Below are 12,487 nucleotides of genomic sequence, written 5' to 3'. Positions count from 1 at the left end.
TATAAAGTATTTGTTCACGGTTTAAAATCAAATGCGAGTTTATTATTATTTTACTGTATAACCGTAACATATCTTATTTTATTAGTCGGCCAATTTTTAATGGTCCAGAAAATATTTTATACCAAGTTAAGTACCTGATTTCGAATCATTATAACGCTTAGATAAGAAAAGAATTATTATTCCTCATTATATTGGCTATGACCGGTTTGTACAATGAGTATAGTGCTTATGGTATGCCACTTATAACTCAATATAGATAAATTAAAATAAGAAACAAATCTACCGGTAAATGTAAGTTGCGTCCCAAAAAAAAGGTTTCGATAACAACATACGTATGTTTTGGCCTGGTATTTCTCAGGTACATACGTAAATTGCGGCCTGTGTTTTTTTCATGTATACGTTAATTACGTCCAACGGAAAATCCGTAAAACTAACATTTATGTTTTATAACTCTTTTTTGAATTTCCTTTCATAAATCAACAAGATGTTGAAAACTGAAGACATTATGGCAATACAACCACAAGATGCTCGAGTATTAGAATTCACAGAAATGACGCTGACTTTCCACCAGAAATATGGTCAGAATATTTATCACCGACATTACGCACGACTAACAATTTCGAATCTTTCCATAGAAAATTAAATAGTTCATTTAATTCTTCTCACCCTAATATTTTTAATTTTATAGATATTTTAAAAAATATACAAATTGATACTTATATAGCGTTACGAAGTCAGAGCTCAAGAAATAGAGTAACAATTTAAAAAGAAGGATATACTAAAAAAAAAAAAAAATGGAAGAATTAGGAAGTAAAAAAATTACTCGGATTGAATTTGTGAGGCAATTGTCATTCAAATTTTTACCTACTTCTATATAGACTTATATAAGTTATACTGAATAAGTTAATAATTGATAATGGACGAAGTTGGCACAGACAAATTCAACAGCTTAGTATCAATACAAATATGCAATTTGAAATAATAATAAATAAATATAATAATAAATATTATTAAGTAATAATAAGTAAATAATTAACTACCAATATTTTTAACCATACTAACATTATAACAGTAATGTTGACAGTCTTAAGTCTGATGAAATGGGAAGGAAAATATTTTTTGTAAATTGGTAATATACATTTGAATATAAAAATACCCGGGACGCAATTTACATCAAAAATGTACATTGGAACGAAACTTACAGTCACCCAAATGTACGTAAGGCCTTGAATTTGATAACTGGGTAAATTACTTTAGTATAAAAAACCACAGGGTAAAATTGATTAATCTGAACGTACAATTTTCCGTGTTAATACAATTTATAAACATTTGTAGGCTTTAGGACTTAGAACGGCTTTAGAACGGAGGTCATTCGTATAGGTAAAATAATAAAGATTGCTGATTACAACAGTGTATCAAAATATGTGTGTGTGTGTGTTTAATTATTTTATACATTTTTTCGTTTAAAAAAAAAAAACGTTATAACAAAAAAAAATTATATTATATCTACGTGGCTACTTATACTTCTTTGCAACTATATATTTTATTTTTATACGTATACCGTATAGAATCACTATAGTATATAGTATATAGTGTACACAATATAACATGTTATATAATATATAAATACGAATATATTAATTATACAGTACAGCATGCACTACATTACACAATTACAATACAGAAATAATAAAACATTTGTTTCTACCTTTACTAATTATAAAAACATAATAGTTATCTGCTTATTATAGAACATTAGAAATGTACTTCTTGTTGTCTGCGTATTCACAGTGGCGGTCCCTAATTGTTTAGGTAATACTAACTACCTTCTGCAAAACCATATTTTATTATTAATTTAATTTGGAACGTTACCTGTTTCCAAAATAAATGTACACCTTAACATTTCATAATGACCACTTGCCCACCTTTTTAAAATTAATCGTATTCCTGTTTATGAATCCAATCGTTATTAAAGATGTTTTAACTGAAATATTAATATGCAATATACTACAATATTATCAGTTTTATAATTATAAGTAATAACATTATCCAAATGAGAAAAAGTAAACACACAACAATTATTTATATTAAACAGAAGGTAATGTTGACGACTCCGAGTAACACATTTGTTTAGATTTTATTGTAAAATTAAAGTATCAGTTGAGAGAAATTTATAGAAATTAAAACCGTAAAGTAGGTATGCGTAGGTACCTACCCATAGAAATATTTGTGGATATTATTTTATTCCTGTACAATGGTGTTGTGAACATGATATAAAAATATATAAAAATTAAATAGGTACCGTCATTTTAAATTAATAATTTTTGTTTGTTTTTATGAAACGTATAAAAATGAATATAAGTTATAAGTAATAGACGCGTAGTTAATTACGATACGCGTAGTATAGAAATAATTTAAACATTGATATATTATTGAGAACTTTTAACTTTTAACGTCATAGTATTATACAGGGTGTATCTTATGTCATTGTACGCGGGGTTTTGAACGATTACGGATCGGTGACATAGAATTTCGTTAAAACGAAAAAAGACGTTTCTTTATTGTAACAGGTAATTTTTTCATAACAATTTCAAAATTTTTAAACACGCAGGTGTACATATTATTATGGATACTAAAGCTGTTTAGCATGTCATTGTATATGAATATAATATTCAATTCTTCTTTATGCAACTAATTTGTATACTTTTACGACGTGAGTAATATTTATAATTATAAGCATTAATCGATATGGTTTACAGTCCACAATCGACCGAATTATTAATTTCACTTAGAAATATTGTAAATAATTGTAGGTTGAATGAGTCAAGCAAATCGTTTGTGCTTATTTCCATCAATGAAAACTAGTAACACATTTTTCATTTTTCAAAGCGATAAAACTTCGAAAATCTTATAGTAAATGCAGATTGTCTATAACAAATTTGTGCACACAATTACTATGTAATTCTTTACCATGAATATTATAGTATGTTATTTAACAGCGAATAAACAAAAATTTAATTAGATTCTAACATAAATTATTGTATCTCGACTATTGCACTAATGGTGGATAAAGTATATTATTATTATTATTATTCAATAACAAAATATTAATTAAAAATCGTTTAATATGACTACCACACTCATACCTATATTGCATGGAATTAACACGATGTTTAAAACATTATAACAACATTTTTTAAATAATATCCCTTATGTAGTTTGGAAAGATAAATATTAAGATTACAAAAGTTATATATTTTTACAAAAATATATGGTATAAGGATAACTTAAAATGTAAACCTAAATTGTATGCCATATATTATACTCATATCTATAATCTAGATAGACCTACCTACATATATGTATGCATTTATATGTAAGTAAATAATATCCTGAAATTTAATTTTCCATTTATTGTAATATATACCTACGTAGTCGGCTATGGTATACTCAAGTACTAAATGGTCGGGAAATCTAAATATTTACAGCAGGTAATACACATCCGGATGAAGGGGCTGTTGCTCAAAGAAATACACCATGATGGTCTACAGATCATACAATATCCGGCAGCGTTTGCATTTTAACTGCATTTGTAAGTGACGGATTTTTTTTTTTTTGTAACGCGATCAAAAGAGTTCTACGACCGTTTTACATTCTTCGAGGCATCAACGGCCGCGCAACGCATATAGTAATAATTGTTTCGCAAATTTATTTGTCATTACTACCTATTACGATTATTCTTGTTATTACTATTAGTTATTTTTATTCCTATCTACAATAATCATGGAGATATTATGGAGAATCGGACGCAAAAATAAAAAAAAAATAAAAAACACACATCATTGTAAAATCAATACATTCATAGTTCCACTCAGAATCTAAAAACTATTTTCAACAACTCGTCATGGTATACTTTAACTAAATAAAACGAAGAGATGTTTAATTCGTATGAACCAACACAGTCCTCGGTAGTATAGTGGTAAGTATCCCCGCCTGTCACGCGGGAGACCGGGGTTCGATTCCCCGCCGGGGAGGAAATATTTTTGCACTTTTTTTATACAATTTTATATTTTTTTTTACATAATATTATTATTATTATAAGTAATTTACTTTCAATTTTTACGTTTCTATTCGCAGTAACCATAGAGTAATTACTCCATGACAGTAACTGGATGTACAGGACATGCCTAAGGACCGGCTATCACCATCGTCATTCACCTGTATACATAATTGTTGCTATTTTTTTTTTATACGAGTAATAAAAATATTACTGTTTAATGTATAACAATGTATAAATAATATATATATTATATAAGATACATTTAAGTTTTCCTCGTTACATGATACGTGTAATTGTATACGTATACGTATTGGCTCTTTTTAGTATTCAGTTTTAGTTATGAATATTATGAGATGTATTTTTTCATTGTACCTCTTTATAGTATCTACACTAGGTACATTAAAAGTAATTTGAGTAATGACGTCAATATTTTGCCAATATCGTTGGTCCAATTTGAAATCTCGGAAAAGAATAACTTAAATGACAAAATTAATATTACCTATATTTTATGAAATTACATAGATAAATATTAAATAAGTATTAATATTATATTAATTATTATACTCAAAATAAGAATAACATTTTAATGTATAATGAAACTATAAAATTTAAAAAAATTAAATCCACTTTGATAATATTATCAACCAAGACTCTTTTTAATTAGAGACAGGACTAATACTTCACTTATGTGGACTAGTTCGTACCTAGTTTATTAGATGTTAATAAATCTACTAGAAATATAATTTATAAGAATGCATATTAATTATTAAATTTGATACGTTTTAAATTTAATACCTGTAAAATATACCTTTTTTTAGGACGCGAGTAACATGCAGCCATAAAAATTAATATAAGATAAGATATTATTAGGCCTATTATAACACTAAAACACTAAATAGAGAATTTAAAAAAAAATAATTTAAATTGAAAATTGAATCATTATGTATGAAATAAAGTTATATTAACATTTGGTGAACATTTTAAATATCTACTTTTTTTAGTTATTGAGTTAGATGAAATATGAAGTCAATTTTATCAAAATTATAAAATTATTGATGATATTAAGGGGGCTATAGTATCTGACGATTTTAATTAGGTACAGTAAATTTATAGTGCACAATAGTGGAAATGTGGTTGGGTGGTAATTGTACTGAAAAACAAAAGAAGCTAGTTACACATAATAATAATTGTTTTTAAGAAAACGTAGGGCATAAATTTCAACAAATTTTATTTTATATTAATATCTGAAATTTTTGAATACATAAATTGTAAATAATTTTTTTTTTATCAACTAGGTATAAATAATAAATAATATATTTTCGTTATTATTATATGTAGTTTACAATTAAAGCGTTTGAGGGTTTTGCGTCTTTTTTATACCTTTTTAACACAGGTACAGTTAATCATTTAGAATCACAGCAATTATTCAGCGATAAATATGGCTAAAAATCAGAATTAATTATCCTATACCTATAAGACTATAAGCCAATAATATAATATACATAATATCAGTAATATCTTAAGATACTTAAAAAATTGGATAAAATTATCTTTACCTATAGGCATAATTTTCATCTTCTTTCTATTTTAATTTTGTTAGTATGCACTGTTCTCAGTAAAGTCATTTTAATTTTCGACTATCGGCTATAAATTATAATCAAAATATATTCAAATTATTATGACAATATGAATTAAATAATAAATAAATATTGTTAGCAATTATATAAGTTGTCGAATATAAGCCAGCGATTTTTCATTGTGTCAGTATTGAAACTTAGGCATATAAACTATTTGTTGGTTTTTTCAAATAACGGTGTGTTCCAGGAGGTAAGAAAATAATATTTTCGTATACTGGCGAAAAGCTAATACAATTATTTGAAAAACTATTACGTTGCACTAATTTCCGCAATTTTTTACGATGATTTATGATTCCGATCGAATTTCCGACTATTGAGTTTTCATTATGACTACATCTTGCGCCAAGACACGTTGAAAATTCGGTAAGTATTCCGGAAATATGTAATAACGTTATGCCTTTTTGGAGTCATCGGTGTGTGGTTTTTTGAATGCAAGCATATAACTATTCGTTTGTACATCCTCATCACTATATTAGTATATCTAATATATTCTAATATTCCTAATATTATGAAATATATCCACTTATATTGGGTTAACCTTTTTTTCTATGAAGTATAAACAATATACAGTGAAACTCATAAATAATTGACACTCTCGGCCGCTGAAATTTTGTCCACTATTCGGAAGTGTCAAATATTCAGAGGATTCAGTTTTTAGAAAGTTTTTAGTTTGTTCCCAAAAAAACGTCCGCTACTTAGAGGTGTCCGTGAGCGGAGGTTTCACTGTAATATATGTTAATTGTATTATTAAAGAATATTATATAATACATTATAATATATCTAAAAATAATATTGTATGTGAATGCAAAGGTGGGCATTAATTAGTTTAAGATTAAAGTTAAGTTAGTAATTTATTTTTTTTTTTAACTTATTAACTTATGAACTTAACTAGTTTAATTGAATGTTAAAATAGCTGAAATTTGCTCAATTTATTTTTAAAAAAATCCATCAAGTTATATTTTTAAAATTTTTTTTGTACTTGAATATTAATACTAAAATAAAAATTATCCAATACTATAATATTGTACAAACATTTTTGTTATTTTTTTGATAAAATAATCACGTTAATGGATATATTTATTTAGATTAAATAGGCATAAAATTAGATGACTTTAAACTTTGACTTTAAACTCTGACTAACGTATGTTGATTTTGTATTTTGTATTTTGTCTTCTATAAATTTGTTAGTGTCACGTGGGGTATTCATATAGGTATAACGAATCATCATACACAATATAACATAATATACTAATCAATGGGTAAGTAAATTTATAACAACAGTTGATATTTATGGGGTTTAATATCGGATCATTTTATTACATTTTGAGAATAATTAAAAATTTGAATATTAAATATTCATAATATATATTTAAATATTAATTAAAAGTATTTTTAAAATGGAGCCATCATCCCATGTCTGAATCCAGTATCAAGAAGAGTTATTGTGTAATAACGAGATTACATACAAAATAAACGGTTTTGCGCGAGAAGAACGCATTTACAGTAGATTTACCTAATGTTCACACTAAATAAAAACTATAGAAGATAATTTTATCTATGACGTAGCATCTTTATTTTTTTGATATCAATTATAGTCTATAGTTTTTAATAAACAAATAAAAAAATAAAATAATAAAAAGGGAAATGCAGGTAACCGTAATAGCTCAGCTGCAGTACAGTAGGTATCGAGTGTCGGAGTGTAGGTACCTCAAAATTGAGGAGTAAATATTACTATGTGTTAACACACAGTGGTTAATTTTAATTAAAAACCATTGCATAATATAATAATTCGATTCTGATCGAAGACAGTCCGTCAGCCTATATTACTATAATATACTAAGTATATTTTATGATACATTTTTATCGTAATAAATTAAAATAATTTATTTTACAAGGTACCTATTATACTAATAATATGGTAAGATAATTTAACTTTTGCCGAAAATATTGCATTTAAAAATGATATTGTGTATACCTGCGAATGTTACAATAATGTCTATGTTAAAAATTACAGTTAAGTTTCAAGTACCGAATATATATTTTTAAATTACAATTTACAACCAAGAAACTAAAATCGTTATACTTTATACATGCAATAAATCAGAGTAAATTAAGTGTAGGATAATTTTGTCTTCATCAATACCTATCATTACATTAGTAAACATGTTTTTAATTTTACGATAAGACACGAACTGTGGTTTCGGCCACCCCCGATACTCATATAATATTATATGAATATATTATTATTATTATGTTGCATACAAGCCCGCCCGCGGGATAAAATCCCAACCGGGACAAGATAATAATTACTTTTAATTTTTTCATAACGTTGTCGATATCAAAGTACCTGCACGTAGTCAACAAATACACAGGAAGGGATTTATCACCCCCTCGGCACACACGCGGTTGCCCGCTTGGTCGTATACTCGTATAATATATAAAATTATATAGTATATCATAATATAGGTGAGTTATATAAAATGTAATATACTATTATTATCGTTCTGCTCTCTGAAATCTCCATAAAACTGTCTGACACGGCCATTAGAGTAGACGGGTCGTAGTAGGTGGTATATTCTAACCGTATGGCGTCTCTTTTACCAAAAAAAAAAAACACAATACATGTGGCACAGGCCGATCGGTCATCGTCGGGACTTTGTAAGGTACTGTGATAACAATAAGACGCCATGTGCGTCACGTAGGTACATATTATATTATGTTGACATGTTGTACCTAGGTACACGTTTATATCTTGCAGCAGTTTTACTTGTGTCCGGCACGATTACGATGAATGTTTTTCGGCCGCCAAGCCTTGTGCATACACACACACACACAGACGTATTATATAATGTAGTCGGCGCCCGTTTTTTTGTTATAGTACAAAAAGGAACATTCCCAACCGTGAGTGCAGGCGACATTATATTATTATTATTATCGTACCACGTTTTATAATATGCGAATGTCTCAACATTCCAGAGTGCGAGGAGTGAAAATATACCGTTTCGGTGGTTCGTAACGTGGTGTTATTTTTATTAAAATAAATTCTGATATAATATATTTGTAGTTATACGTACTATACACTTCAGACTAAAGAATATTTTTTCAACTGAAAACTGTGTTTCGTGTATGCGGCGATCGCGTTATCGCGCCATTACGACGTCCGACAAATAAGTCCTAGCATTAAAAATATATCTTGGACATACCCGAAATCGGTAGACGACTTCAAAAAATCGTATCGTACTTATAAAATAGTTTCAAAATCCCGAAAAATCGTGTGCCATAGACATTAAATTCAGAACCTTATCGTTCATGTACGGTAAACGGACACTTTGTACTAACTACATTGTTTGAGTTGCATAGATACCGCGAACACTTTGTACGGTATAAATAATCCACGAAATATATTTTACAACATAGGTAAGGTAAAATAAGGTAAAATAAAATTGCTCAAAACTTTAGATCGTGAATCGTGATCGCAATCGTTATGAGATATGAATTTGGCGACACAGTACACAGAGTACACTCCATACGCAACCCATACAATAAAATACTGGTTTTTATTTAATATAATTTTTATTGATATTTATGTATAACACAGTATAACTTTTGTCTGTGAACAGAAAACAATTTTTTGATATTTATCTTTTTATTAACATTATTATCCTGCAACATCATAACATTCGTTAAATATAACCTTTATACACTTTAGCATAGTGTGTAATGTCTTACAAGGGCGCCCATTAGGGGGTGAAATGAGGTGACACGCCACACCCTAGACAAATGAGAAATAATTGTAATTATTTGTAATTGTAAATAATAAATTATTTTTACTGATGATATTATGATACATGACATATTACATAGGTATATACCAGTGGCTGACTGGACGAAATTTCCCGTTGGGCCGCTGCTCGTATAAAATATATATTTATTAATATTATTAGTGTGAAATTATAAATTAAAATATTATCTAATAAGCAATAATATATATGTAATATTATTAAACATAAAAACCCAGATGTTCTAAAAAAATATATAATTTATATTATAATAATGCATATCATTGCTTGACCACAGCTTATCAAACTTATTGGCATTGCAGTTTACTCAAGTAAGTATTGAGTTAGAATGTTCCAATAATTTGTATGGATTTTATTTTAATGATCTAATTAAATTTTTCTTAAAATTATTAATACAGGTAGCATGCGAAAAATCATTTTCTCTATTAAAAATAATTAAAACTCTTCTGAGAAATTCAATGGGTTAAAAACTAAAAGTGATTTATTCAATAATAAACTTTCTTATTAAAAGCAAATTGATTGGAGTTTAATTTAAATATATAACAATTACTTGAGATATACTCTAGCTAACAATTTTACAATAGTTATTTTATTATGTTTTCTATCAATTATTTAACAATTTAAAAGCTGATTTGTGTTTACAAAAAAATATATATATATTTTATAAAGAGCCGATAGTATACTGAAGACCTCTAAAATTATAATTTTCTCAGGCTGTTTGTTTTTTATCCCAGTTCACCATTAATACCTACATCGTTTATTTTTTTTATATTATTTAATAAAATCAATTTTGTTGGTTCTTAGTTATTTTTTTATGATATTGTCACCCCCTTAGGTTCTGATTGATGGGCGCCCTTGATGTCTTATGTCTTGTTTGTAGGTTTATACTGTACGTTTTAATAATTATTGAAAATAGAAACAATTTACTCATAAAATTGGATATTTTTTAATAGGTACAATAAATTGTAATGTTTCTCTATTAAAATTTAATACGTTGTGCACACCAAACTAAATAAATGTAATTATTTTTTGACGTCATTTGGGGAAATCGCAGTCATCATGTCGGTCCGACACAACAACAGGTAGGCGGCCACTCATTACGTTAATGAAAAAGTGAACCTAACAATGTTAGTAAGTTTATGCAAGACAAACGAAACGGCATTAAAAAGTAGTTTTAGATCAAAAATACCTGTTATGAAATTTATAGAGAACAACAATTCCGAGACCTTAGCATTGTTTTGTATAATTCTACATAATATAGGTACTGCTAGTTATAAATAGTATAACTTTTTTATTAATTTTTTTTAAATAATAGTAACTCTTTTGATAATAGATATTTCAAAAAACGCCTATGTAGGTTATGTGTCTCCTAAATATTGTTTTTGATAATTTTCATAACAAGTATTTTAATCAATTTTTAGTATTTAATGAGATTTCGTTTTCTTGCATGGATATGTAAATATGTTTTTACCACGATATTGATTGGTTAAGCATTTTCTCAATAGCAGGTTATAGGTACCTACCTATAACTATTGATTATAAATACTATTAAATGCTATATAGTATTTATAATCAATAATATAACCTATCAACAATGTACCTACAATATCATTGACATACCAAAACAATTTATATTCGTTACTTCCAGTGTCCAAATAAAATAATTTTGGACAGACTTTAAATAATCTTTTTCTGAATTAGTTTTTTTTTTAAAAAACCGGGTAAGTGGATGTCACACTGCTGTACAGCAGGTTAAAAGCGGGTCACTGTAACGGATGGCGTTAAATTTTAATTCCATTATATAGAACCATTGTACTTTTACGAAAAAAAAACGTCTAGGTTGAGTAAAGTCGTTATTATCGGTTTTAAAACGCAATTTCGTAATTTTAAATGTCTGTAATAATTACTGTGTTCATATATTTTTTAGATTTTTTGGTTATATATTTTAAAAATTTATGAAAATCATCGCTTTGATTGTTTAAGCCTAAGCTTTAAAAACTGAACATTTTATAATTTTTAATTACAATAATTGATCATTTTTGAGATTTTGATACATTTGGCAAGATTCGAACTTAAAATGCTTATAAAAAAAATGTGTTTCATTTTTCTTATACAGTGATATTATATCATTTAATACTATCCATTATACAGTGACCCACTTGTAATCTATTGTACAGCAGACCGAAATCCACTTACCCACCTTTTTTTTAGATTCTGAGTGAAACGATGAATGTATTGATTTTACAATGATGTGTGTTTTTTTATTATTTTTTTTTTTGTGTCTGTGTACCCGATAAGTATTCGAAATAATACTTCGATTTTGAACTTCTGTATCTTGTTCGATGGGAAAGTGAATATTGTTTGTGCATTAGGGAGGTCAAAAGCACCGGGAAAAACAACATAAAAATTAAGGAAAAACGTGAATTTTTACGCAAAATTGATTTTCGACAAAAACGAATTTGGATTTTGGTGTAACTCTAAAACAAATTAACGTACATATATGAAGCTTTCAGTGGTTGCTTATATTTGCATTTCCTATAGAAATACAATTTTTTTAATATTTGATTTGTTTTGAACTGTTTAGAAACGTTTTGTGTTTTCGATTTTATTAGACTTTTTATCATGAATGTCAATAAAACTTTATTTGTTAGGTAAAAAAGCTTTACAATTTAATACAAGGCTCCTACTATATAGTTAAAATTACATTTGAAAAATTGTATAAATCCTTAGTCACATTTTTTTTATAATCATTTAAAACTTAAAAATTTACAAAAGGTGGGCAAGTGGGTGTCGCTCTGCTGTATAGAATGTTACGAGTGGGTCACTGTAATGGATGGTGTTAAATTTGAATTCAATGATATAATATCATTGTATAAGAAAAACGATTCTGAGCGAAAACAGTCAGTCAGCCTATGATATTACTAAGTATAATTGATGATGTTATTGTGAATAAAGTAATTTATATACCTATTTACGTGGAACCTAGTTTT

The 12,487-nt window shown here is 27.3% G+C and overlaps 1 non-coding gene across 1 annotated transcript; it reads left to right on the top strand.

The window, feature by feature from the left end:
• Positions 1-3,962: 3,962 nt before the first annotated feature.
• On the top strand, positions 3,963-4,034 carry TRNAD-GUC. The gene has a single exon. It is a non-coding gene; the product is annotated as a tRNA-Asp (tRNA).
• The last annotated feature ends 8,453 nt before the right edge of the window (positions 4,035-12,487 follow it).

The sequence above is a fragment of the Acyrthosiphon pisum genome, chromosome X, assembly GCF_005508785.2.
Source record: "Acyrthosiphon pisum isolate AL4f chromosome X, pea_aphid_22Mar2018_4r6ur, whole genome shotgun sequence".
NCBI lineage: Eukaryota > Metazoa > Arthropoda > Insecta > Hemiptera > Aphididae > Acyrthosiphon > Acyrthosiphon pisum.
The sequence above is the reverse complement of the archived record's forward strand: the minus strand, read 5'-3'. Positions and strand labels throughout refer to the sequence as shown.